Below are 27,957 nucleotides of genomic sequence, written 5' to 3' on the forward strand. Positions count from 1 at the left end.
AATTAAAGAAATTTTACTTTTCCTAGACAAGTATTTTCACCAATAATATAGCCAAACTTGGTATTCAAACCTCATATCCTTTTCAAAGATAGGAATGTTTTGTATAAATGAATAAACCTCCTATTACTTAATGTTAGCTGAAGCTAAAAAAATCAATAAATGGGTTTTTATAATGTGGAAGTCCAATATTTGTTCCATTTCATTAAGACCTTGAAAGAGAATCAGAATAAGGGATAGAATTGTCTTTTATTTAAATTGTATCATATCTGAAAGGATAAATTCTATTTTTGCTGAAACCTTACAGACTTTTTAGATTTTTTGGGGGGGGTCACACCCAGAAGTACTCAGGGGTTACTACTGGCTCTACTCTCAGAACTGGCAGGCTCAGGGGACCATATAGGATGCCGGAATTCGAACCACCATCCTTCTGTATAAAAGGCAAACACCCTACCTCCATGCTATCTCTCCAGCCCCGACCTTACAGACTTTTTTAAGCTGAGAAGTTGATATGGACTTTTCTTTTTATAGATATGAAAGAGTGAATTAGGCAGTTTTAGTTATTTTGTTACATATAAACCATATATATTTTGTTCCCCTTTTGTGATTATGGAATCATATACACATTTTAAATATGTCTTCTTTGTTAAATATTGTAGATAATGTTTTGGTGAATTGAAGAATAAAAGTTGTCATTAAATATTTATAGAAATAAACTTAATAATACTGGCTATGAAATTCTTCCTCCAAATACTTGGCTGCCTGATAGCATGAATAGAGTGAGAGCACAGTAGTTTATTCAGATGTGTATCGAGCAAAGCCATGTGAATCATCTGGCATTCATGTGGGTAAGTAGAGAAACAGACCTAATCAGTGGAAAGGTCAATGAATCTGAAGGAGTGATCTACACGAGTTTAAGAGGCAACTGAGAACTAGATATAGGAAGAAGCAGAAGAATTAGTAAAACTTAGGGAACAGGTAGAGGAAGAAGATAGTAAAAATGCAGAAAATTCAGACTTTTAAAGCTTGGAAATGGTGAAATTTCAAATAACTTGTCTCAAATTATGAACTAAGTGGGTCAAGTATTGGAGTTCAGAAGGTGAAAGATATGTGAGATTGGTAGTTTATGGACCTCTGATGTATATATGAAGTCATGCCAGAAGCTATAGAAAAAACTGGTCACCTGGGATTTTTTTTTTTTACCCATAGGTAGGTAAAATCAGAAGTTCAGAGTTGATAAAGATTATGAAAAAGGTAATTGTATGAATAGAAAATCTTGATGTCCTGGTCAGTATTCAAATTTTAGGTATTGGTATTTTGGCTGGATTTTAACTTTTGTATCAGGTCAATTTTTACACAAGGTCCAAATTGCAATAATCAAATTCAGTGAGTTCTTATTAATGAATTGCATGAACCTTAATTGACAAAAGGCAGAGGTTATAAAACATTAATAATGATCCATCTTTGTAAATGCGTAGCCATGTGAATTATCTATCAATCATCTATTCATTTATCTATATCCTCTCACTCCTGGAGATTTTGTGATTGCCTGCCTAAGGGTTATGGTTTCTAGAAAAAAATTAAGTGATAATAATACAAGGAACTGACAATTGCTTACTCTGTCAAATCCTGTAGGAGTAATGGCTTTAATTGCAGTGGGCTACAAGAAATAGTAAACTCTCCAATTCAAAAACTGGAGGAAAATTTCAGCACAGTTTGAAGGAAAAGCTAAAACATCTGCTCTATAAGTCATAGAGGTAGGAGTTCTGAGACCAAAGACTTGAATAGGATAAGAAAAGATGAGCTGGATCTTCCAGAATCAACTTCCAGTACGAAATAACAGTGCAGTTGGAGTTGTAATTAATCCACTGAATAAAGCAGATGGCTAATGAGTAAGGATATTAATCCACTATTCAAGAATTTAGAAAGACACAGGACAGGAAATATCAGGAACAATGATAGTATATTGCACAACTGGCTCCAGAAATTCAAAGAGAATAAAGTATTTTATGTGCTTATACCCTATTTTTTGGTCCTTTCTCTCTAGAGTTTATTTAATGATACTTAAATACTAAAGAAAATACTCTTTATTCCAAGAAAACCCCAAGTTGGTATAAACAAAATTTTTTTTAATTTTAATTTTTTTTAATCTTTATTTAAGCACCATGCTTACAAGCATGTTTGTAGTTGGGTTTCAGTTATAAACAGAACATCCCCCATGTTATACCCTATTTTTAAGGACTTTCTATGTTTGTGCTGTTGTTCAATTAATAGAACAGAAAAGAGAGTATGATGTCCTTCTAGCCCTAGAAGTTGGACATAGCTTCAAAGTAATAGAGATATGTTTGGGAAATATGGGGCAGGTATTCATTGACCCAATTTTAATTTAGCCACTAAAGTTTATTTTACAATGTTAAGTAATTAATGAGTCATTCTTTTTTCTCCTATTCTGTGATGTCCTAAGTAGCAAAGAAGTGCCAGTAGATATCTTACTATATATTGATAGATCCCATAGAAGATCCCAAGATTACTGGACATTAGACAAGATTTTCCTGAAGTGGGGTACAACTCTTATGTTTCTCTTCATTTCCAGAGTATAATAGAGTTTGACACACAACATATATGTACTACTTTTATCTCAAACAATGAATAAATTGAGTTAGTATATAGTATTATATAGAATTGTGTATTATTATTTGAGTTTTGCTTTTAAATACATTATTTAATTAATTTTAATTAATTTAATTCTTGACTTTAGAATCCTCGTGGCTGAGTTTAGGGAGACTTATGGAGTGCCAGGGATAGAATCTGAGTTGAACATGTGCAAGGCAGTTACTCTACTCTTTTGTTTCTTTTTTTCTTTTTTTGGTTTTTGGTCACACCTGGTGGCGTTCGGGGTTAATTCTGGCTCTGCTCTCAGAAACTGCTTCTGGCAGTTGGGTTGCTGGGAATCAAACTGAGTTCATTGGAGTTGGCCCTATGCAAGGCAAAGGCACTACCACTGTGCTATTGCTCCAGCCCTACCCTACCCTCTTATTATTACTCTAACCCAGAATTGAGGGTTATTTTTGACTTCTAAATTATTTTATTTTAGAAGTTTTCATGGATATTTTTATTTTTTATTTTTATTTATTTACTCTTGGTTTTGGGCCACACCTGGTGACACTCAGGGACTACTCCTGGCTATGCGCTCAGTAATTGTTCCTGGCTTGGGAGACCATAAAAAATGCCAGGGGATCAAACCATGGTCCGTCCTAGGCTAGCACAGGCAAGGCAGATGCCTTACCGCTTGCTCCACTGCTCCAGCCCCTTCATTTTTTTTTTTTTTGTGTGTGTGTGTGTGTCACACCCAGTGGTGTTCAGGGGTTACTCCTGGCTCTGCGTCAGAATTTGCTCCTGGCAGGGTTGGGGGACCATACGGGATTTGAACCACTGTCTGTCCTGGGTCAGCTGTGTGCAAGGAAAACACCCTACCTGGCTATCTCTCCAGCCCTTTCATTGATATTTTTAGTATGGGACATAAGTGTGATTTTGTACATGGTTGGACCACATTGATGCTAATACTATCTTACTCTGTCATTCGAATTGAACCTTTAAATGTTGTTTTAAATGAGATCCAATCCACTTCTCTGATTGGTAGGGCAGGTAACATGAAAATAGCTATATGAATTAATTTCACTACAGGAAGTCAACAAGACTCATTTTATTTTTGACATTCCTTTGCAGCTTATCATAATGATGACTATGATTCTCTTCTCTCCAACACATGAATTTTATAATGGAATTCTGGAAAATAAAAATAAAAATTATTTATAAAAAGCCTGGCTGGGAGAAGAAAAAAAAACACTACAATTCTTGAGAGCAATGATAGGGAACTCATTTAGAAAATCAAATGCACTAATCAATTCATAGCTTTTCTGGTATAAAAGAAGCAAACCTTCTTACTCATGCACTAAGTGTTTTATTTTCTAATTTTTTTAAATTGTGAGCAGATGACAAATTACTGTATGAGTAATACATTAAAAGGATTGTGCATGCATGTTTATGTTTCATTGTTTTTATCTAATCTAATACAACACACACCAAAGTCCCTTATATACACATTTAATGGCATGCATAATCATGATTTGCTGCATTATAATTAGGCATTAGTGATAAGCAGTTCCCATAAATTACTGTAATTAGTATTACTCTTATACTACCAGAGCAGATTTTTATTTTTTTTCCTTCTAATTTTGTTAATTCTTCAATATTTATCATCAACACAAATGTCAGCAGTTTCCTTAATGCCATGTGTGACTTAATTAACATTATTCTTTGCCCAGAGTGAGGTCTCAATCAATGTTCGTTGGATTGAATTGAATAAAGTCATCACATTGCAACTAACATTTATTATGTTATAAGGCAGACAACTGACTTTGATCTTTAGGGTGAGGGTCTCTGTGAATTTTCTAAGGTAAATTACTATCTCCCACTCTTACCATAGTGTCCTTACTTCTTCTTTGAAAAAAAATTTGAGTTTTAGGACTTGTGAAAGTACAGATCAGGAAAAGTAGAAGGAGTTTGGCTTTAATTCATTGACTTCCTATATCCCTTACAGGTAAGGGAACTGGATCAAAGAACTGAACATTTAGAAAAGGGTAAAATGAAAATGTATTCTTGGTATAAAGTGTCTTGCTATGTTTATCCCCCAAATAAACTTTTTAAAATTAATCTCTTTATTTAAGCACCATGATTACAAACATGTTTGTAGTTGGGTTTCAGTTATAAAAATAGAACACCCCACTTCACCAGTGCAACCTTCCCACTACCAATGTGCCCCATAAACTTCAATAGATAACCATCAGGCCAAGCTAAAGTGATAAGAAGAACATTTATTGTAATAAGGGGACTGAAAAGCTAATGTATAAGGATGGCAGAAGTACAAATATGCAACTATTAAAAAGACTTTTGTGTGGCCCATTATCTGCATAACATGTATTACAGATTCTTGGTGAGACAAAAATTAACCAACCACTACTACCAATATAAAAAAATAGGTCATAGTAGCACTGAGTCTCTTAATTATCTGTTGATGTCATAACACCTTACAATTTAAGTCTTATTTTTTCTTAATTTCCTCCTAATTATGTAAGGAAGCATAACATGCTTTGTAGGAAAACACAAAGATATGTAAAGTACTACATTCTTTGCTGAATGTGATAGAGATGAATATTTTTCCTTCTCTTTTTCTACTTTCTAGAGTTCACTCACATCCTGTAGTACATGGTCTATTCCTGGTCTCTTCCTTCCATCTTTAAAAGAAGTATAGACTCTTCAAATCTTTTTGCATCCCTCTTCAAATTGTTAAGACTTCTTGTGATTACAGTTGTATCACCTAAATAATCTCGGATATTGGTGCAGGTCCAGATTCTTAATCAGTTTTCAAACTCTTTTGTATGGTACAGAAAGATGTACAATGGGTAGGGAAATCACCCTGCATGTGGCAAGCCAGTTTCTATCACTGCAATATGGTTCTACCAGCAACACCAGGAGTAATTACTGAATGCAGAGCCAGGAGTAGCCCCTGAAGATCACTACTTGTTTTCCCCCCATCCCCACCCCCCCAAAAAAACCCCAAAAAACAAATAACCAAACTGTCTTTGTGTAAACAATACAATTATATATTTGTTGGTTAGGATATAGACATCTGAGAGTGGCCATTATTTTGCTGAATGTAGATCTCTTTGTTCAGATGGCACATATATATTTTTTTGTTTTGTGTGTTGAGCCACACCTGGTAGTACTCACATCATATATCGTGGCTCTGTGCCAGAGATCACTCTTGGCTGTGATGAGAAAACCATATGTAGTGCTGGGGATTAAATCCAGGTGGGCCTCTTGCAAGCTAAGTGCCATATTTATTGTACTTTGGTTCCAACCCCGGACATGTTAGTATTGAATTGCTCAATCTGCTACTATGATTCTATAGTCTCTTCATAACCCTTTACACATTATGGTTCATATTTGAACCATATTTGAGTGAAGGTCATTTTTTGCATTCTTTAGAATATATGAACAATTTCTTGATCTCTGACTTCCTGGGGAGCCACTGTCACTGCCATATTCCTAACCCATAAATTAATCATCCTGTCTCATTTTTATGTTGATTCTCCAGACAATTCAGGCTTAATTATAACAAAATTAATTGTGTCCATGGAGACTATTATGTGTTATATATTGCTTTAAATGATTTGTATCAACTTTTTCATGTTATTACTGTCACCGTTTTGCAGGACACTAAAACTCAGAGTGCCTAAATTATTTGCCAATGAACGTCCACACCTAAATATTTATGTCCTAGTCCACTAGTTTATAAATCTATTGCTTACATGGTGAAAAGTAGTATGAAAACTGATTAAGATCTGGGTTGAGTAGATTACCATTGATTCTTTGAGTAATGCAAATGAACTCACTCAGACTCATTTTTTTTTTTAAGAACTTCAGTGAGTCTTAAATAGCATAGTGTCAATCTGGAGAGACAGCTTATGAACTGGAGTTCATGTTATGCATGTGGAGACCCAGATTTATTCCTGACACTGCATGATGTGATCTTTGAGTACTATGTCAGGAATAGTGCCTGAGCACCTCAAAAACAAATAAAGAAGTGATTTGGGGCAGGAGTGATAGCACAATGGTAGGGCATTTGCCTTGCATGAGGCTGACCTGAGATTAACCCAGGTTTGATCCCCAGAATCCAATATGGTCCCCTGAGCCTGACAGGAGTGACTGCTAAATGCAGAGCCATAAGTAATCTTTGATCACTGCCAGGTTTGGCACCAAAACAACAACAACAACAACAACAACAAACAAAAAAAGAAGTGAGCTATCTTATTATAAAGAAATGAGGTATCTTATTATAAATTATTATTATATTATATTATTATATTATATTATTATATTATTATATTATTATATTATATATTATATATATTATTATATTATATTATTATATTATATTATTATTATATATTATATTATTATAAAGCATAATTAAACATATATTATGAGTTAATTAAATGTATGATTTGGGCTTTAATCAGGAGACACAGAATATATGTTTTAGAACAAATAAAACTTGATTTGCTTCTTGTGACCCATAATATTTTATGCAAATATAAATAAATTCACATGCTAATAGCCAATAATAATAAAATCTTTAATTTCTTCAGCTTCTTTTGCCTTTTTTGGGGGGGACACCACAGTCTGCAAGCTCAGGAAATCCCAGGTAGTAGCATGTATTGCCAAAGATCAAATCAAGATCAGCTACAGGCTAGGGAAGCACCTATCTTTTGCACTATCTCTTTGTCCCTATTCATAATAGTATTGTTAAATTCTTTAGCCTTTTTTTCTGTTGGTTTTGTTTTGTATCACATCTGGTGATGCTCAAGGACTTTTCCAGCTTGTGCTTGGCAATCATTTCTTGCAGTGCTCAAGAGACTTTTCAGTGCTAAAGCTCCAACTCAGATCTCCAGTTAAAACACCTCTATGGCCTCTTAAATGTTTTTAGTTTTTAACCTCATAAAATAGCTTCACTAAAGAAAAATGCCTGACAAAAAATGTTTCATGAGAGAGAAGATTCCATAATATTTCTCACTAATAATATATGTATATATTTCCTTTTTCAATTTGGCAATTCATGTTTTTTCCAGATCTATTAAAATAATTGACATGAGATATAACTACATAAGTTTATGTCATGATGTATATGCATGATGGTTTGATGACTTACATTGTAAAATAATTTTCATAATAGATTAATCTACCATCCATCCTCATAAGAGACAATAAAAGAAAAGAAGAAATGGAAACTATGTGATAAGATTCTTAGAATTGACTTTAACAACTTTTCTATATATCATACATTAGTATTAAATATAGTACTTATCCCAAGTACTATTTATTTCATAATAAGTTTACAAACTTGGGCTGAAGGGACAGCACAGTGGTAGGGCTTTTTTCTTGCACACAGCCAACCCAGAATGGACTTAGGTTTGATTCCCGGCATCCCATATGTTCCCCCAGCCTGCAAGGAGTGAGTGAAGAACCAGGAATAATCCCTGAGCAATACCTGGTGTGGCCCCCCAGCCCCCCAAAAAAAGTTTACAATATTCTTCCCATTTGACTTCCTCCCTGCCTCTGTCTGGGTAACCACAGTTGTATCTCTTTTATGATTTGTTATTTTAATATATTTTCTATATGTGAGATGGTAAAGTATTTGTCTTTTCTGATTTAACTTGCTTTCTTACTTTAAAGCCCTCATGTTTATCCACGTTAACATGAGCTAGAATTTACTCAACTGATAAAATATCATTATATACATAGCATGAGTTGCTCAAGGACAGAATATGTTCTGAGCTATTTATCATTGTGCAAACACGATATGCTGTACTTATACTAACCTTGATTATATAACCTATGACACATAGATTTTATGAAGGAACACTGTTATATGTTGTTTTTAATGGAACCAACCTTCTAATTCATATTAGAAATTCTAGAATCTCCAAAATTATGCTATTTTGCTATAGGGTCTTTAAGGGGTATTTATATCTTGTGATTGGACCTTCATGTAGTACTGCATCTATTGGTCCACTGTTTACCCCTTCTCTCTTTTTCTTCTCTCTTCCTCACTCCCTTCTTTCTCCCTGTCCCCTACCTAACCTCTTATTAGCTGACACCTTCATCTTGGATTTTCCAACCTCTAGAATTTTGAACAGTGTGTTTCTATTATTTAAGGCGCTCAGTTCTTTGATTTTTTCCCCTATACTAGTTCAAATTAGGACAAGCACTTCAAGTTATTGTTGTAGTCACTCTGTTAAACTCTATCTAAAACACTGAGAAGTATCAAAAGGTTTATTTTGTAGTTAAAGAACATTTCTGAAGAGTATAGAGCATGATTAAATTTGTTCTAAAGTCAGCAAAGGAAAACTGGGAAAGTAGACTGGTTTGGATTTTGCTGAAAATTTGAGGGTTAAGGCTAGGGTCAGGACTCCTAATGGTTTGACTTTCCCACTAGTCAAAGCAATACAAAACCCTGAAATTTTAGTATCTGTTTCACCAGATGGGGGCAGATAGAGAAAGGAGAAAAGGGACTAAATGGTAAAAGCTATCAGAAGTCAAGCATAACAAAATCACTCTGCAGGTGGACCTGTATATTTGAATATTAAAATAATTAAAAAAGAAGGTAGACCTATATATTTAAATATCTATTGTAAACAATGCTATCTCAATTTTAAGAAAGGTGGGGAAATTGAAGTCAGTTCTTTACTATAATGTTTCTTATTAAAACTATACAAAACTGTTTCTTCAACTATTAAAGAAATAAAGAGCAAATATAAACAGAATTTCTTTTGAAAAATTAAAGTCCTGGTATGATTTAAGAAAGACTTAAAAGAAAGACTAAAAAGAAAGCCAAAGAACTGTAAAATCAAATTTTAGGTCTGTAGTTCACAAGCTGTGCATATTAGAATTTAGTGTAGGAAGGAAGCAGTTAAGTATTTAAAACAGAAGGGTGCTTAATAGGGGGAGGGAAGGAAAGATGAATAAAGTACTTATCAAATTGTTAGTGTGGCTGAAAGAACAGGTTCTAGGCTATATTCCCAGATTAACTTCAAAAGCTACTTGAATTGTTCCCCTAGGAGAGTAGTGCTTGCTTTTGAGACTTCCCTTGGAGCTCTACTGAAACAAGTCTACTACCTCTTTCAAGCACTGCCATCGCTTCTACTTTCCAGCATCCAAGTAATTTGGCAAAGTCACAGGACTGCTGCTGTGGCAAAAACCTCATAATTTCATGTTCTTGTTTGCCAGACACAAAAGCCAAGATCTGTAAGATCAGCCCCTGTCTCACTTTCACGGCCCACATCTTGCATAAAACTCAGTAGCACATAGGAGCTATTTCACATATAGAACCCTAACTTGTGTGAAATCGTTAATTTGAGCCTTGCAACGTCAAATGGTATTTGACTGGAAAATATCCAACTTTTCAATTTCTCTGGAAATGTGGGACAGGGTTTAAATTTCATTTTTTTTCTTGTATAAAAATCCCTTTTTAGATTAAAAGGGAATATAAGGACTGGAGACCATATTACTAGCATCTAATAAATAATGCCAATAAATTGTCTAATTGCCTTATCAAGTTTCATGGTTCTATTTAATAATTTCTGAAGTCATTATATTAAAAATCTGAGCAATTATTTTATGTGTTGGATTGTATAATCTAGGCATTAAATTTAGGTAAATTTAGTATTTATTTGTAAATACTAATAAGTTATGTTTTATTTATAGACATCAGGGCTTAGTTTACCCTTATTTCAGTCATGTGTCTAAACATTCATTTACTTTATTTTTCCATGTTATCGTGACTATTTTTGTTAGACATGGTACTGATTTTAGGTATACATTAGAACTAGACAGACCAGATACATCTTCGTAGACTTTACAATCCAGTAAAAAAAAAGGGGGGGGGCTAATTTTATTTCTTTATTTTTTATTTTATTTATTTATTTATTTATTTGTTTGTTTATTTATTTATTTATTTATTTTGGCGGGGTCATACCCGCTGATGCTCAGGGATTACTCCTGGTTTTGAGCTCAGAAATCATTCCTGGCTTGGGAGACCATATGGGACGCCCGGGAATCGAACTGTGGTCAGTCCTAAATCAGCCGCTTGCAAGGCAAATGACCTACTGCTGCACCACCACTCCAGCACCCTACAGGGCTAATTTTAAACAAATAATTAAAACTGCAAAGTAATTTCTATGAAGAATAACTAGTTTTCTTAGAGAACTATTAATAGGAACAATACAATTGCTAAATAGCTAATCTAACATGGATGTCCAGATAAACTTGCATTTTAGACAAACATGAAATGATCTTTTAGTAAAAGTATGTAATATTAAAAAGGATATGGTATCCATTTAAAATTAAAATTTAAAAATGTGTGTTGTATTTCATCTCTCAACTTTCAGAACATTTCTTATCAGTTTATTTTTTTAACCACACCCAGCAGTGCTGAGGGATTACTCTTGGCTCTACACTTAGAGGTCTGTCTTGGTAGACTCAGTGGCCTATTTATGGCACCAGGGATTGACACTGGGTCTTTGATGTGCAAGGCAAAACGTGTCCTTCCTATCCATTGAACTGTTATTCCAGCCCATCAGATTCTTTTATAATAGGGGTGGTGCTAAATAAAAATCTCTTTGGAGGTGTGATAAATGACCAGAAACCCAAATTATAAAAGATCCACATTTACTTCAGAAAGTGATTTCCAAGCAGAAGAAATAAAACTTGCAATGTCCCTGAAGTAAGAAAGAGAGTGACACAGTTAAGCTATTGGGAAAAAAAAAAAAAAAAAAACACGTTAGTGTATCTAGATTCATGTAAAGTGAAGAATGTTCTAGTATTTCTTGGTACCTGGAGTAGAACATTAAGAAATGTTCATGTCTTAACTCTTAGTACATGATTTAACTCTAATAATTAAATAGCCAATTAGAATAGGGAGTTTCTGAATTAACCTTGAGAAGTTATAGTAATTTGAATGAAAAAAAATTAAGCCAGCATTTTACATTTGTACTGATCCAAGCAAAAAGAAATCTATGTGATATTCCTTAAATTTATCATCCCTCACTCATCTCTGCTATGCAATCAATCCTTGGCTACTCTAAAATCTTGAGTATTTCAATTCCAAAGAGAGTCTCTTTGAACTTTCCCAGCTCAAGGCAAGTCATCATCAAGGAAGAAGCACAAAGACATTTAATAAAACTACTCTGGCACCAGGTGTTGTGTTGTCTGCTTCACCTAGAAAATGTCAAATTTTACCTTTTATAAATGAGGAGAACAGGAAGAGGTAAAGTGATCTTTTACTTATTAATGGGGCTTGGGGATAGAATTTGTGGCCAATTCAGTCCTGTCTGACTGTACAACTTCAGTCCCAATTTGAGGAAGAGCTGAGCTAAGATTTATTGCTACTGGTAAGGAAGATGAGTCTCTAAAACTGATCTTGGTTAAGTTTATATATAGCATTTCAGACTCCAGACACTTCCTTGTGGGTCTGTGAAAGAATCAACACTTTTTTTTTGGAAACAAGTTGGCAAATTCATCTGGAAGATTTCATTTTGTTTTGTTTTGTTTGTTGTGTGGTCACTCTCAGCAGTGCTTATGGTTTATTCTTGTCTCTGTGTTCTGGGATCACTCCTGGTGGATTGGGCATCTTATGGAGTCCCAGATATCCAATCCAGGTCAGCCTCATGCCAGACAAGTCCCTTATCTACTGTACTATCACACAGGCCTAAGATATTAATTTTTTACTGCCCTAGATGTCAATCACATGGCTCCCCACAGGAGAGTTTTTACTTCCACTCAAGATTTCTTGAGGAGATGAAACAAACATTATCAGTAATTAATGACTATGAAGAATTTTAAAACATACTGTCATTTGTTAGACAGTGAAAAAATCAAAGGGTTATATAAAGCTTTTTAAATGTGGTTTCATGTTAAAGCAGCAACATTATTCATTTGAGAAAGGAAAAGAAAATGGTGGAGTAGATGAGAAAAAATTCACATATGACGAAGGAAAAATCAGATATGATTTTATTCTTCTTCTGATTTATGGCTGGCATACTAATCCCTAAAAGTTAATCGTGAAAAGTAACCTGATAAATGAAGTATCACATAGACTTATATTTTTCATGAAGTTATGTTGAAGAAATGTGAGTTTCTTTGAAAATTATCAGGTGATGCTCATATACTGCTAACAGCAATTACCTGAGTATGAGTATATTTCAAATGCAGAGTAAATTAAGAACCATGAATTGGGGCCTGAAAAATAGTACAGAAGAGAGGGGCATTTGTCTTGTATGTGATCAACCTGGGTTTGATCCCTTATATCCTATATGATCCCTTGAGCACTGCCAGAAGTAATTAGTGAGCATCACTGGGTGTGACATCAAACCGAAAGAAAAAGAAAAGAACAATGAGTCTCTCTGATGATGGGGTTCAGTACTCAGGATTTACTCCATGTCCATTGCTCAAGGAGTGAATGAAGGATCATACAGTGCCTGGCATTAAACCAGATCTTCTACTGCATGCAGAGCATGTGCTCCAGCCCTCTGAGCTGTCTCACTGAACCCCATTATATAGTATATTTGGACCCATGGAGTAGATGACAGAAAGTAAAATTGTTTGGCCACATGGAAACTCAGATGGGAGTACATCAAAAATAAAAAATAATTATGCACTACAAAAGGAGTGATAAATAGAATAATGTACCCTAAAGATAAGGAAAACAATTGTTTTTAACCAAGAAACTGAAAGGAAAAATGGCGAGCTATTTGTCCTTTTCCTTATTATGTAAGTTAGAAAAACAAATTGTAATTGCTTTTGGACTCCAAATAATGACTTAGTTCATGAAAGTTTTATAGAATTTGTTAAAAATAAAATATTTATAAATCAAAAAGTAATAGACTGTACTCATTGACAGTTTGGGTATAAAGCAAACTGGAAACTTGGTTATGCAAAATTTGGAACAAAGCTGATATTATTACAATTACAAATTGCTGGAGAATAATAAAAGAAAAAGAAATAAAGGTCTTTATCCATAACAGGGAACAGACAGTAGCAAATTTTTCTTTAAACTATGAAAAGAAAAAGGATTTCATGTGAATGCTAATAGATTAATATTTTTGTTGCTTTGTTTTCTAGTGTCACACCTGGCAGTGCTCAGGGGTGACTCCTGGCTCTGCTCTCAGGAATTACCCTTGGTGGTTCTTGGGAAAAATATGGAATTCTGGGTATGGGAATTCTGGTTGGCCACATGCAAGGCAAAGCCCTATCTGCTGTACTATTGCTCCAGCCCATTATAGCTCAAGTTTTTGCACAAACAAAAAGCCTAATAAAATCCATTTGGACTTAAAAATAAACCTGAGATATAAAATAGGTGGGTTTTGGTTTGTTTTTAGGCCACACATGGTTGTGTTCAGAGGTTATTCCTGACTCTGCACTCAGAAATCACTCCTAGCAGACTCAGGGGACCATATGTGATGACAGAAATCAAACCTGGGGTCAGCTGTGTGCAAGGAAAGTGCCCTAAGCACTTTACTATTGCTTTGGCCCAAGGTATAAAATAATACTTAATAGGGGCTGAAGAGATAGAGCCTTTGCCTTGCATGCAGAAGGACGGTGGTTTGTATCTCAGCATCCCATATGATCTCCCAAGCTTGCCAGGAGTGATTTCTGAACTTGGAGCCAAAAGTAACTCCTGAGTGCTGCCAGGTGGAACCCAAAAAACAAAAACAACAACAACAAAAACTTAATAGGTTCTGCTCTATTAGCAAAATTGAGTAACAGTAACATACATTTTGTTTATATATCATTTTGTATGTGCACCTACCAGATATTTGCTGATCTATCAAATACTTGGTAAGCAGAACAATTTCATAGTGATATTATAGCAAAGTCCCTGGGAGGTAGTTTCTACTTTCAAAAGAATAAAACAAAATTTAGGGTAATTTAGTGAATGCTTCATATACCTGTCCCATCCAAGCAATCTGTATTAAAACCCCTTTTACTCATTGTGTTAATTAATTTTCTAAATTCATGGGTAAGAAATATGCTAATTTTTTCTCATTCAAATCAGGACTACATGAATTTGAGCTTAATGTTAAAATAAATAAAAATTTAGTAAGCTAAGGGATGATGCTATAGCACAGCGGTAAGGGATTTGCCTTGTATGTGGCTGACCCAGGACGAACCTGGGTTCGATCCCCGGCATCCCATATAGTCCCCCATGTCAGAAGCTATTTCTAAGTGCATAACCAGGAGTAACCTCTGAGCATCACCGGGTATGGCCCCAAAACAAAACAAAAAAATGTGGTAGATTAAATTTTATTCTCTATTCCCTCAAAGATATCTATGAGAAACTTGTGGTGAGATAATTTCTCTTTCATAAGATATCTTATCTATGATGAGATAATTCTGGATTATTACATGTTGTCTCTAAAAGCAATTTCATAATCTCATATGTATTTGAGAGAGAGAGAATGAGAGAATGTGAATAGAAGTGGAAAGTGAAGAGAAAGAGAGAGAGAGAGAGAGAGAGAGAGAGAGAGAGAGAGAGAGAGAGAGAGAGAGAGAGAGAGAGAGAGAGAGAGAGAGAGGGAGAGAGACAGAGAGAGAGACTGGAATTAGAATAATTCAGCCACAACCCCAAAAATGCTAATAAGCATAGAGGTTGAAAGAAGTGACAATCAACTTTTCTCCTGGACTCAACCTTTTTGTGAAATCCTGAGAAACTGAGTTTGGACTTCTGGTCTTCAGAATTGTGAGATTTCCCACAGATTTCTGTTGCCTCTACTCACTAAATTTCTTACAATGGTGTGAAAATAAATGAGTTTGGTGCAAGAGAGCTAGCTATTTCTTCCCTTAGGCAGTCTCCTTAGACTAGATGGCCTTACCTTAACACAGTGTCATTGAGTCTTAACATGCATAGTTGCTTTCAGCAATCTGATTCCCCTCTCTGCCTCTCACTGCAAAATAACAGGCACATAGTATCATTAAATATTTTATAAAATGATCAATTCAATGATCAGCAGAATGACCTAAAACTTGAATTGTGACAGTGTATCTCCTAACAGGGTTGATTTGTCACTGTGACATTGCTATTAACATTATTTATTCCCCCCTATACCTTTGAAGATGAGAGCACACAAAATTTAAATTGCTGAGTAATTTTTGAAAACAAATTTCCTATAGCTATGAAAATGACAAATATATGTATATGTACATTTTGAGAATGATTAGTATAGCAACATATATGAATAAGAGAATTTATGGCAAAATTGTTCATGGTATAAACCCCTAGAAAAGGTAAACACTGACATTTAAAAGAACTGAAGCTCTAATGGTGTTGCTACAGGATTGAACATAATGTGACTTTAATAGATTTAAATGGAGCTAAAATAATTGACTTAGAGAAATATCCTTGAGTTTTTTAAATTAGATCAGCTAAATTGCAGAAGTGTTTGCATGCCATTTTACTTCTGTAAGCAACAGTATATCATCTGTACATAATATATATTTTATGTACACATATATTAGATTACACATATACAAATGCACACTTTATTCTATAAGCATGGATACTAATACATTTTCTTATTGGCATTATACCAGTTGAGATGTAATGAGAAAAGTGATATAGTTAAAAATGGATAAAAGAATGAAGGAATAGTTAAAAGTTAAAGAAATAAAATCATAAAGAAGTAATTCTGCTATAAACTGCTGGTGCATTTGAATAAATCTGTATTTATGTCTGGGATATATTAGTGTCTCAGTGGCAAAGCAGATGCCTTCCTTGGTACCTGGGTTCCTTTCCTAGTATTGCAAAATCAGTAAATAGTTTAGCTGGTGATGTCACTCAGCAGTAGAGTCCTTTTTTGTATTTATATACAGACACATTTACATATTGAAAAATACAAATGCAGAATGTATTATACAGAAGGAAAATATTGGTTAGATAATGGCTTCTAAGTAACAAAGGAGACTTACTATAATGATAGGATTTATTCTAGGAAAAATTTTTATCATTTTTTTTCTATAGGAAAAATTAAATGTGTGATTATATCCTTTTTTTTGGTAATAAAATCTTAAAGAGTAAGAAAGGGTTTCGAATGAAGAAGATTGTGTGGTTATCTGGTGTGCATCCAAATCAATGTGAGGGTTGGAATGCTTGGTAGAAGGTAGCCAATGAATGAGATACCTGAAGAGAGACTTTGAGTAGATGAATTTAATACTCAGTCCTCAACCTAGGACTCCAGCTATTTAAGGGAAAAGCTATGAAGAATGGTAGGAAGAACATCAGGGAATCTAGTTAAGTACAATTGGTCATTTTCAATTAGACATTTTAAATGTTGCTTACAGGAGATGTAATCAATAAACTAGACCATAGAAGTGACTGGTGGTAGATAATAATTTCATATCAAGTCCTATAAGGTCTTGAATCAAGGGGCTAGAGATAAAATCGCCAAGTTGTGAGAAGATTTTATATAAGGAAAGGGAATAGAAGAAGAAAAGGAGAGATCTCCAGAAACAGAATTTCAGAGAAGGGCATAGAAATTTCTCCTCTCTCTTTCTCTTTTGGTTTTTGAGCTACACTCAGTCATACTCTGGACTTACTCCTGGATTTACACTCAAGCATCACTCCTGGTGGTGCTCAAGGGACCATAGCATGTGTCTGGGATAAAACCCAGGTTGGCAGCAAGCGAGAGAATTACTCTACTCACTCTGCTATCACTGCATTACATCCTTTTATATTTTTTTAAGTAAGAGGGATTGGGTGAGTACATTCCATTGAATTTAAATTAGGTGGTAGGTAAAATAAAAGTAAGATTCGAAATGATTCTCTTCTGGTTGTCAGAATTATGTATACATCCACCCACCCTTTTAAAATACTGGTGATTCATTTCTTTTAATCTCACCCAGCTTCACTTTTCCTAGTTCCTATATCACTGTGCCAGTAACACTTAAAAGAGAAACACAGGTCAAGCAATTTTTTTGACCTCTGACTTGTACCTGAGCCTGGCAAGGCACAATTGAAAAAGATCAGGCACAACTGAAGAAAACCAGTTTTTACTTATTCAATTGCATGTGGGTTGAGAATAAAGAAAACCTGCAATGACAAAAAGCAGTGTGGGAAATGGTATTGACACCCAGACTCTAGAGTCCCAGAGTCAAGCAGAAACCATATAGACCAGAAAGTCAACATGATGTGTAAAGCTAGACAGACAGTAGAAAAGAGAGAAGGGATTGCAACAGGTGATGCCATAAACTAGATACGATGGTGAGGGGAGAGAGAGGACAGTGAGGGCACAGGTTGGAGACATTATACAAGGGAAGCAAAACCAGGAGAGAGTGTGTGGTGGTATAAAATTTAAGTTGCAGGATAAAGAAATATTCACATTATAAACTTTGGGATCTCTGCTAATATATCATGTTGGTCTTTGGGATATACCTGGTTATGCTCTGTGCTTACCAATGGGTCTGCCTGTAAGGATCATTCCTGGGGTTATTCTGGGAGACAAGTGCTGGAGATTGAACTCGGTGGGCTACTTGCAAGGCAGTACCATAAACACTGTATTATTGCTCTTCCCACACCCATTTGCTCATCCTACATGCAACACTCAAGTACCTATGCAGGAATTAGTTCAATTTTATGGTCACATTAACAATTTATTTTAAATAGTTCTGTCAAATACAAGGAGATTGCATATTGCCCACTCCGAACCAGGGAATCAATTTTACTTGTGTTTGACTACATATAAGCATCTAAAAGTGAGATAATCCTGCTCATTTTCTTAATAGTTACGAAATCACAAATTTATTTCTGTATCAATCACTTACTTCTATTCTTCCCTTCTCCCTCACGGCTCTATGGTGAAATACTTAGACTCATATTATAGTTCTAAGTATTTAAAAAACTTCAACAATATTTGTTGAAAGTTCAAAAATATATTTTTACTTTACTAGAAAGTAAATAAAAGCAACTACCACACTTTTTGTTGTTCTCATTATGAACCCATTTGAGACTTCAATGTAAATACTGATATAATGTAAATACTCTCCCTACAATAATTTATAAATTTCTCACATTGTCTTGAGATTATTTGATACTCCAAAGCTGAGTCAGATAGGGTTAATAGCTGCAAAATTCAGCTAATTCTCCATTCTAAATAGCAGATGTTAACATGTCTTGAGTCTGTACTGTTGTCAGACTACGAATTATCTTACATATGATATTTCAATTAATCCTTAAAGCTTTCATAGGTAAGCCTTGTTTAATATTTTTTAACAGATTCGAAATCAATAAAAAAAATCACAAGTAACTAACCCAAGCTTACACAGCATTAATTAGCATCAGAGCCCAAATTCAAACTGAGAACTGTTCAAATTTTAGCTGGAATTTGCATTTTCCAGCACTAAAAAAACATTGGCTTATTCTGTGATCCCCTCCCATGGTGAGCAATGGGGTAATCCAGTGAAGACATTTAATACTCCTAGGAGGAGTCTGAAATGATATTAGCTGGCTTGAGCTCCTGACTTGATGTGAGCAAAGTTTCCTTGATTGAATAGGACAGGCTTGTCCCCCAACAACAATTGTGATGCTTAGAGAGCCTCCATTCCTGCTGCACTTGTTTAGCAATTGGCAGAGCTGTGACTCCAAATTATCTCGTGCATGCTTCAAAGTATTTAAATTGTCATTGTAGGATTTTGCCTATTAGCGAAAAGCTGTTCCCTGAATACTGATTATGTGAAAGAGCACAATGGTTTGGTGATAGGAAAACAATGGCTTCTTGAAGATACTACAGCAGTATGATGGTTTTTTTTCTTTTCTTTAGAGAAATGCAAAGAAGTTGCTTGTGCAAATACACTTTATGCAGGTTTTTTGTTTTTGTTTTGGGGCCACACCAGGCAGTGCTTGGCTTACTCCTGGCTCTTTGCTCAGAAGTCACTCCTGGCAGGCTCAGGGGATCATACCCCAGTCATACATGTGCCAGGCAAATTCCCTACCCATTGAGCTGTTGTCTGGCTCCACTTTATGCAATTTTATTCAGTCATATTCAAAATTTACCACAATTTGATAGAAAACAAATAAGCATTGTATTCAAGACACTGCTTCAATGCACATCTCATTGGCCTCTTTAATAGTTGAGGTTAAAGAGAATAAAAGCATACCTTTTTTTTTTTTTCATTTTCCTCCTCTCTTCTTTGGTGGTGACAATAATTCCATCAGAGATTAATAAACTGAAGAACACTAAGTGCACTCTTGGCAGGGACCTAGCTGTTAGCCAGCGAGTCCCCGAGGGAAGGCACTCCTAGGTAAATTGGGGGCCATTAGCTTGCTGATGATTGATCATGTAGTGACTCACTTTTAGGCATCATCATTTTCACATTTAAAGTAATTTTGGCCAGTAAGAGCAAATTATACTCATTATATCTAAATGCAAATCCATGTTTAGAAAGCATAGGGGTTAGAAAAAAATATGGGATACAATCCTAACATGAAAGACTCTGTAGGAACATTTCTAGCTATCTTCTTGTAATCATCATAATATGCTTCACACCATGAAATCGGGAGGTAAATTATTTATGTCAATCTTACTGCTGGCATGTAATAGAACAAATCTGCCCAAGTGGAACTTTGTCATCCCCAGATTTTAAATATCTTACTATCTGCAATATTTACAGATCAGATACAATCGTGCCTAAAACCATGCAGAAAACGACGATGGCACTTTTGGAGTTATCTAATCTTTAGGAAATGACAAATTAGGATTTCCCTTAGAATCCTTTTCAAATTTTCACCAGCACAAATCTTCAAATAGGAATATTTAAAAGCTTGACTCACTAAGCTTCACTTTTCTTTATCTGTACCTCAAAAATAGTCCTTATATCTGTACCTCAAAAAAAAGTCCTTACTACTCTGCCTTTGGGAATTGGAGCCTAATTCATCTCCATTGAATCTGAACTCACTTTGTGAGCTACTTGACCAACTCAAGAGACTTTCAAGGCAAAATCTTTAGAAATCTTGAAGCTTCTTCATAGGCTTTTGAAAAACTTCTGGGAGTCATCAGCTGCCATGTTTGAAGTCTGAATATTTTGAGTTCAAGTGTAGGTGTCTTATGTGACAGTTTCAGTGGAACTCAGATTTTTAGCCATCTGTACCATGGTGCTACTGGCTTTTGTTGTTTTGTAAAATTTAAATATAGTCTTTATTATTATTCAGGTGTGGTGAGGTCAGCAGACCAGGATGCTTTGATTAAAACGTTGTTAATCATACAGTTCTGAAGTGGAGAGGATATGCAATACATGCTGGAACACCTAGGAAACAATGGTTTTAATAAAGAGGTGAATGAGTGAGGGAAAGCAGGAAAGAAAGAAATCCTGAAGGAAGAAAAATCAGAAATATTGACTAATGTGAGAAATTTCATTGAACTTTGAGGTCAAAGGACTACTCTAGTTATAAAAGTATTTGGTTGAAAGATGAGTAGGATAGGGAAATATTGGCTTGATTGATAAATACTCTATGAAAGCCTCATAAAGGTAATAGATGGGGAGTATAGACTTTGGATTGGTTGTGGAAATAATTTTAGGTTTGTGAAAATAATTTGTTATATTTAGGAACTGTTAAGTCCTGATAAGGGTATTCTTTCCTATGTACACAGTCTTAGACATTAGTACATCAAGTAGATGGAACATACAAAAAGAAAAATAATGCACTCCCATTTCATAACCTTTATTTTACTCACCTATCAACTTAACATTATTGAAGTATCAAGGTCATTTGGAACTAGAGAATCACTCTGCTGAGCCCTGCCCAAATTGTTTTCTTTCACTGAGTTTGGGATATTTCATTATCTAATGGTAATATAGCTGGGTCATTGTGCCACAATTTAGAGTTTTTCCCTTTATGTTTGTACAACAAAAAAGCCATTTAATTGATCAGTCATTCTTGATCATTGCCAAAACTCAATCATTTTTAACTAAAGATGATTTCTCATTTTTTGCTTTTGAAATTTCTTATAATGATCTAATAAAAAGCTACATGCAAAGCATAAAACAATGCAAATGAATAATAAAAATATTAATGTATGTATGTATATATAAAATGTGTAATGTATGTATGTTTGTATGTAATGTAATTTACATGATATATTATGAAAATCCTTTTCAAGAGAATCCCATTGATGGTTGCTGGGTGGGTTTCTATATGATAATAATATGATAGAAGAGTATTATTGAATATATGAGACTACAGATTGAAGATAGAAACACGAAACTCCCATTTCTATTTTTGTGCAAATTAATTTCAGAGGGTCTTAGATTTCCCCTAGTCATTGTACTGCTGGGTTGAAAAGTTCTGCATTTCCCTGTCCTGTGACTGCCTCCATCTGGAGTTTAATATGCACTCATCTCTTCTCCATTCCAGGAGGAATATGTAATGAAACTCTCCATATTAGTCATCCACTGTCAGAATTGACAAATTTCAATTACCGTCCTTCAGTAGCAGTTCACACCAGAGAAGAAAAACAGGGTGGCACACTGGGATAGCATACTTGTGACAGATCTATTTTAATTGCCTTTCTTATCCACAGTTAACCTCTATCATTCTGACAGGAGAATGAAATCCACAGAAGAGGTAACTTGAATCTCTGTGAGATCCAGGAGGATGGGGTGAGGAAAGATGCTGGGAAGAGACTGTGTTTAACATCCATCCATATATGGATTGACTTCGATTGCTAATAATGTTTCCTTTCCCTATGTAGCTTGCAATGGAAACTTTCTGCTTATCAAAATAATTTGCATTTAATCAGCTGCCTGGATGGATGTTCCTGCTGATCATCCATAAATTATTCATCAATTAAAAAGACTTGGCACAATTTTTTGCTTCATTTCCAGAGATATTTTCAAGAACCCATAGCAGGAGTTTTCCTTAGTGAGTTTTCATTTCTTATTCCTCCCAACAATAGAGCTTATTTAGCCATTTGAGTGCAGCTTGATGGTTTCATCAGAGTGACCCTCTGTAGTGATGGATCTTCTTAGAATAGTGTTATTTTGCCTTTGCTTCCTTCTATTTTTTTTAATCCTGATGGATTTAAGTGTTTTTTATGGAAATAAAGAGTAATTTTTTATTAATGAGACTTATTAGGAAAGTATTCATGCATGACATTAGGCTATTTCACAGACCCATTTCTTATGGAATTTTTACTGTAGGTTCTAGTTTATTGAGTGGTCTAATTTATGTTATTATTTTGTCATGATTAAATTGAGTATCTTTCTATAATATTTTAAACATTTGTTAGCCTAAATTATGTTTCAGATTTCATCACAACATGGTTATTTTAATAATCAAATAATGCCTACCAAGTACTGTGTTGTTCATTTCTCAGATATGAGAAACTTGAAGATTTTTAAGTTAACTTTTTCTGGATTATAAATAATGAACCAATATTCATTCTTACAGTTTCTGATGCCAGACTATAATTCCTAATTTCACTTATGCACTATTTATAGACAACCGGTGTCTGTATTTTCACTATTATCACACTTTAAAGAAAAGAATTTTCTTAGGACCTAAAAATTCATTGCTTTTGCATATAAAACATATGGATAATGTGATTTTTACCCACCTTAGGAAAGGATTCAAAGAACTAAGCTAGCTTTATGAGAGAAATAAAGTTCAGAGAAAAAGAAAATATTTAGCTCTGATGCTTATTAAATACTAAATGCTAAATGCCTACTAAAGCATTTATAACTTCAAGCAAGAATAAATGAGAGTGATAATAAAGCCAGAAAGAGACAACTGTGTCAGGCATCAAATATCTGGGATTTTTTTTAATCTCTTTTTTAGATATGTGATCAAGGAGGTAATTTAGATAGCTATTCACTTATATTCCACCATTTTTTTATTTAATTTTTATTTACGCTGTATTTAGAAGAAAATAAGAACTTTATTTGCACAGATTAATCATGAGGAAAACATGTCACATCTTAATTGTTTCCTTAAAAGAATGCATCAGAAGCTGTCAGTTCACAATTTTAATTACCATGTACTGACTGCTATTAAAAATGTACATCATGATCAAATGTATGATGCATTCCTTCTGAAAATTTAATAGAATATTTGTTCAAACGTAGGACTCTCAGGACTAAGTTAAAAGTAAAGGGTTAAGGCATCTCCAATTTTGAGAAGTCACTTATGACAGGAGAGCCATGCACAATTTTGGATTAGTAAAGAAGAAAAAACAGGAAAAGTCACAAATTGCAATCAGTTACAGATCATGTGTCTTTGACAAGAGTGAAGTAAGTAAATGAAAACTTTTATCTGAGCAGAGATAATAATCTGTAAATGGCTTAGGTGAAACTTAATACTATACTATACTTGCTAATTATTAAAAAGACAAATTTTATCCTTTGATAGATGAATCCTTTTTACAATGCAAATATTGAAGTCACCCAGGGGTGTGTAAATTAGCTATACTCATATATAAACTCTAAAGTGTTGATATCAGAGAATGCATATGATAATATGAAGATAAATCTGTGACTCTACTTAGAATTTCTAGGGCCAACTTGCCTAAGCTTTGTTAGGAAATATTCCAAATGTATGTAATACTGTTTGGAAAATATCAGATCTCCCTTAGGTAACTTGGTATGAACCTGTGTCATGATTAATATGTTAGCATGAATTTGAGTTATAAATAGAATTGTTAGCTCTGAACCTGCGAATATAACATATTTATCATATATATTTTCAGCATCTCACAACTAGATCTTAGGGAGAAGCTTACATTTAATGAATACCTTTTATATATTAAAGATTACAATTATATAAAATATGAATATTACTGTTTTTTAAGTTAGGAGTATTCTGTCCATAAGGTTTGATGCTCTATAAGATAAACTGGAGTTTAAGGAGCTAAATGAATTAAATATTACCAATTTATAATGATTTTGGCTATGGATTGTAATTATATAATCAAGTTAAAAATCAAAATAATCAGTCTAAAAGGTAATACTTTTTTATTAGTATATGATACTGTTCTGTAGAGAAGTATTTCTCAACCAAAGGTCATATGGTCCCAGTTGCCCCCCAAAATATTCAAGTAATCACAGACAAAAATAAAGTAAGGAAACATCCTAATAATAAGGAATTATATAAAATGGAATGAACAGGAAGGAAACAAATTATATTAGTAGAGTCAGAAAAAGAATGAAAAACACTGCTCTAGAGTATTGTAAGTTCTCTCTGTATACAAAGGTATACTGATATTCAGTCAGTGTGTATAGCAGGTGACATAGTAGTAAATAATGAATGTTTTAATGCATAGTAATAATAATGCATAGTAAAAATGCATGATTATTATAGGTACTCTAAACATTAAATCTATTTGTTCTCAGTGGATTTAAAATGTTATTATAGAACAAAAGACAATTAACTTGTAACTTAAGGCAACTTACAATATTGGGGCTGGAAAGATAGCATATTGGGTGGATGTTTATCATGCATGTGGCTGACATGGGTTAGATCCACAGCATCCCTGTTCACTGCCATAAGTAGTTACTGAGTACAGAGCCAGGAATAATGCCTGAAAATACCCCTCAAAAAAACCTACAAAAATCATAAATATGATTAAAATATGGAAATATATGTGAGTATTGATACTTAACAAAAGTGCTACAATTGAAGCATTATATTTGTCTTGGAATTGGATAAATTGGAGAAAATAATTAGTAAAAGAAGGGACTTGACTTTCTCAGAGAATCAGAAAGATCTTGCAGTTCTTGGCAAATTTCTGTGTCTTTCTACCAGTCACTTTAGAAAAACAAATCAGTTCTTCAATTATATCTACCTGAAAATATCTAAGATCATGCTATTTTAGTGATTTTCTCTCTTTTTTAAAAATACTTGATTTAAACACCGTGATTACAAACATAATTGTAGTAGGGTTTCAGTCATAACAAGAACACCCCCCTTCACTGTGCAAATTTCCATCACCAATGTCCCCATCTTTTCCCTCCCCACTCCAGGCCTGTATTTGAGACAAGCTTTCTACATCCCTCACTCACTGACCTTGGGGGCACCATTTCTTTTAGTAATAAGGCAATTAAGTAAGTATAATTTTCAGGAGATTTTTTTTCTTGATAGACTACAAGTAACCATGAACATCCCTTTCTTGACACTCCTACAAAAAATGTTTTGAAAAGAAGTAATTGACATTTACCTCAAAAATGTTTCATGACTGACAGCATGTCCTTAGAAGTTAAGACCTTATTCAAGCAAGTCACGCTTGACCTTGATAAACTACTGGGAACTCTGAACACGAGGCCATGTGACTCCTAAAGGCCATAATCAGTCTATTACTAACTGTTTTGTTGACTCTATCTGTTTAAGTTTTGAGGTGGGAAAAAAAAGGCAGAAGTAACTTTTGACTTAGTTGATTTGGTTAGAAAGGTCCCTGAAGACTTATTGAGATGACAGGAAAGTCAACCCAAGCTTCTCTGTTTGGAATGATTTAATTAAGACTCTTAAGTTAGCATCTACACAATATAAGGTGAATTGTATTAAGTTGCAGGGAAGCAAGATGCTTTGAAATTTTTTCCCTTCATATTCATTACTATATGGAAATAATTCCTAAATATATTATTTTAGATAGTTATATTTTTCTGATGGTCACACTATCTTATTCCAATCTTTTAAATGCAGTTATTATTATTATTTAAAAATTTAGAGACTTAGAGTCAGTTAAAATAAATTCAAATATAAACCATGCAAAACATCTAACATTTCATTTGCATACAAGAATGCTTTGCATAAGACACCAGAAAGGTTTTATATGTATTCTTTCACTTTATATTGTATCTGTAATACACATTATTCACAGAGAAGGAACTGAGATTTAGAAGTCTTTTAGAAATTTTTCAAATCTTTAAATCAAATAATAAAAAGTGATAACTAGACTCAAACTCAGAAATTTTATTTTTAGCTAAGTTGGAAAAACATTAGCATTTTGTGAGTTATCTCTTTTGCATGTTTTATCAATGTAGTTATATACTCAACAACTATTTATTAAAAATTGATATCAGTTATTGAAAACAAGCAAGACACTATCCCTATTTCATAAATTTGTTTTCAAAAATGGTATTTGGAACACAATTTTAATTCTAATAATTTTTATATCATGTATTCAACTATAGGTTAGTGTATTATTTTTATTCTGTTCTATTTTTTGAGATGTTGTGACCTACATTATATAATGTTTCAGTATCACTTCTCATCTGGTGATAGTACTTAGTTTCAAACATAGAGATGATTGATTTTATTATTTAGGTCAGAATTTCGCATTTCACTCAGTTTCCATTCTATCCTAAAATTCAAAAATCCATTATTGTGACTATTTTGCTTTCTTCTTTGTATTCCTTCTTTGTAATATTACCTGCATTTTTCCTGAAATTGATGCTTAACCAACTACTTATTCTCTCATATAAGTGAACACATAATAAGAGTAGTTACTCTCACTAGTCCTCATGCATCCATGACCAAGATTAATGAAGAAATTGCCTTAAAACTTGGTCTTTAAGCTCAAGCAACCCCTTACATTTCTGGATTCAATGTATTATTACTTCAGTGGTGGTGAAAGCTCATATTTTTGACACTACATTCATCTTATAGTACAATAGTCATTGACTATGCTTGATAGCATAATAGCTGTGCTTATATATCTTGATTTCTGCCACAATGCTGTAAGCTTTCTACAGGCAGGAGCAGTTCCTCATGTGTCAGGGCTAACCTTATCTCAATCAACCATAGGAAAATAAAATAAACCCCAGACACTCAATAAAGATGATTTGCAATATCATTTTCTTAGATAACCTTAGAATTTTCTTAGAAACCTATGCAGTAGAGACATTTGGATAAAATAAATGAGAAAAGACTATTACCCTCATTGATTTGATGTTACACTCTTTAAGCAATGGTTGATAGAAAGTTATCAGTCACAGTAAGGTAGAAAATCTATAATATGAGTATCTAAACTATGCTATATAATTTAGGTTTTCTATTCACTTTTGGTATTCTATTTAATATTTGGTACTTTATTTAATTTCATAATAAAGGAAGAAATTAAATTTTTCTAAACATATCTTTTTTCATAAATACGACTAATCCAAGTCATAATTTTTTCACCACTCTGCATAATTTTGGAAATTTTTGGTAAAATTTCAATAGCCTGTTTTATTTAAATTTTTAAAGGATAAACTAAAAATTTCACATCTATGAAGCTGATAGTGTAGGTGAGATAGTATATAGGGTAAAGTTCTTACCTTGCATTGGATGACCCCCCCAACACTAAAAATAAGCAAACAAAT

This window comes from Suncus etruscus, chromosome 3 (assembly GCF_024139225.1).
Source record: "Suncus etruscus isolate mSunEtr1 chromosome 3, mSunEtr1.pri.cur, whole genome shotgun sequence".
NCBI lineage: Eukaryota > Metazoa > Chordata > Mammalia > Eulipotyphla > Soricidae > Suncus > Suncus etruscus.